We start from the raw sequence: 2500 nt of genomic DNA, 5'->3' as shown, positions 1-2500 counted from the left end.
ACCAGGAGGGTTGGCACACACACACAGTGTGAACCACCGACAGCCATTCTGGGACCGGTGACAGCCGTGCTGGCCCCACTGCCACGACACAGACGGACGCCAGGCCGCGCTCCCCGGCGGGGGGATGGCGTCGAGCCTGACGAACGGAATGTGCAGGGTGGGGGGGAAAGGCCAAGCGCTCCGACGCCGGAGGGCTCCGGAGTCTGAACTTAGGGGGACAAAGAGGACGGGTCCTCTGCGACACCCCAGCCGCGCTCTCGCCAGCCAAGGCGAGTGCGATTGATTGCCAAACGACCCTCAGACAGGCGTGGCCCCGGGAAGAACCCGGGGCCGCAAAGTGCGTTCAAAGTGTCGATGATCAATGTGTCCTGCAATTCACATTAATTCTCGCAGCTAGCTGCGTTCGTCATCGACGCACGAGCCGAGTGATCCACCGTCAAGAGTTGTCTGAGTTTGTTTTAGGTCTCTCCCTCGCCAGAGGAAAGCGACCCGGACCGCACATACGCTCCCCACCTTGAGCTACAGCCACCTGCACGCCGGCGTGCGGGCGGAGCAGGGTGGCGTGAAGCGATGGGGAGCACCATCCTGGTGCGGCCCGCAGAAACATACGTCTATTGGGGGGAGGAGGACAGGGCGCCCAAGAGGCGATGCGTGCCCCAACGCACCGCAGCGACGGAGGCAGGATCACCGCCACCATGTCGCCCGCCTAGTATCACGAGGCGTGCAGCAGCTTTGCCCTAGGAAAAGCAGAGGCGGGAACGGGCACCGGCCATCGGTTCGGCAGCGTCACTGACGCGTGCACGTGGCGGCGTGTCGGCGAGCGGACTTCCTGCGAGGAGGCGGGGGCGGCACTCGCCCGAGCAGACGCCCGCCCGGCCCAGCCACCGCCGAGGTGGACTGGGAGTCGCGGCAACGGCTCGTCATACTCGTTCCCACACTCACAGCGCAGCTTGCCCGCAAGCCACCGACCACCGATCGACGCCAGGCGCCCCGACCGAGAGCGGGATCGCTCGTTCGCCCTGCTGGCAGTTCGCTGGGGATCACTACTGCACGGAGCTCGGAGACCGACGGGCGGCAACTCGAGAGTCTTTAAACCACCACCCCCATCCCGCAAGTGCAAAGAGGCTGTATACGCACAGACGGGTGAGGGGAATAGGTACCCCGTCGGGTTTGAAGGGAGCGTGACTAGATAGCAACGATGTAAACCCAGCCGATTTGGGAGCGAAAGACCGGCGCCTGCATCACCGGCTTCGTTTCCCGTGGCTGGAGAGTACACCGAAACCCTCCGTCTGTCGCGAGCTCCCGACGACGCGGTGCCGCCAAGCAGCAGGGCCGGACCTGGTGTGGCTCCCCTCGTCGATCACAGACCGGTCGGCACTACTGACGAGACGGTGGAACGGGCTTCGCCCCTTGTGACGAAGGGTGATGCGAACCCGCCCGCCCGCGTGCGTTCGGGGTGGACTCGGCAAACGGAGATTTGAAATCGGAAAGTGTCCTCCTGCCCCGCGCAGGTAGGCGCCCAACAGTTGTGGGGGGTTTGGCGGTGACCACGGCTGCAGGGCCTGCTACCCCGACGAGCTCTCCTGCTGGCCCCGAAACCACCCTCGCGAGACAAGTTGAAACGGAAACGGGCGTACCCCCAAGCCGACGATCCTTTCTTATTTGTTACTTTTTTTTTCACTTGCTCGAGTTGTGGCGATTTGGCGGTGACCACGGCTGCAGGGCCTGCTACCCCGACGAGCTCTCCTGCTGGCCCCGAAACCACCCTCGCGAGACAAGTTGAAACGGAAACGGGCGTACCCCCAAGCCGACAGAGATCCTTTCTTATTTGTTACTTTTTTTTTTCACTTGCTCGAGTTGTGGGGGTTTGGCGGTGACCACGGCTGCAGGGCCTGCTACCCCGACGAGCTCTCCTGCTGGCCCCGAAACCACCCTCGCGAGACAAGTTGAAACGGAAACGGGCGTACCCCCAAGCCGACGATCCTTTCTTATTTGTTACTTTTTTTTTTCACTTGCTCGAGTTGTGGGGGTTTGGCGGTGACCACGGCTGCAGGGCCTGCTACCCCGACGAGCTCTCCTGCTGGCCCCGAAACCACCCTCGCGAGACAAGTTGAAACGGAAACGGGCGTACCCCCAAGCCGACGATCCTTTCTTATTTGTTACTTTTTTTTTCACTTGCTCGAGTTGTGGGGGTTTGGCGGTGACCACGGCTGCAGGGCCTGCTACCCCGACGAGCTCTCCTGCTGGCCCCGAAACCACCCTCGCGAGACAAGTTGAAACGGAAACGGGCGTACCCCCAAGCCGACGATCCTTTCTTATTTGTTACTTTTTTTTTCACTTGCTCGAGTTGTGGGGGTTTGGCGGTGACCACGGCTGCAGGGCCTGCTACCCCGACGAGCTCTCCTGCTGGCCCCGAAACCACCCTCGCGAGACAAGTTGAAACGGAAACGGGCGTACCCCCAAGCCGACAGAGATGCTTTCGCTCCTGTTACTTTTTTTT

At 62.0% G+C, this 2500-nt stretch overlaps 1 non-coding gene across 1 annotated transcript; it reads right to left on the bottom strand.

Annotated features, from left to right (window-relative positions):
• Positions 1-291: 291 nt before the first annotated feature.
• Positions 292-445, bottom strand: LOC140475360 (5.8S ribosomal RNA). The gene has a single exon (XR_011959906.1). It is a non-coding gene; the product is annotated as a 5.8S ribosomal RNA (ribosomal RNA).
• Between the last annotated feature and the right edge of the window lie 2055 nt (positions 446-2500).

This window comes from Chiloscyllium punctatum, unplaced genomic scaffold (genome assembly GCF_047496795.1).
Source record: "Chiloscyllium punctatum isolate Juve2018m unplaced genomic scaffold, sChiPun1.3 scaffold_1578, whole genome shotgun sequence".
NCBI classification, from domain to species: Eukaryota; Metazoa; Chordata; class Chondrichthyes; order Orectolobiformes; family Hemiscylliidae; genus Chiloscyllium; species Chiloscyllium punctatum.
Note: the sequence above shows the minus strand (reverse complement) of the source record. Positions and strands in the feature narration are given on the sequence as shown.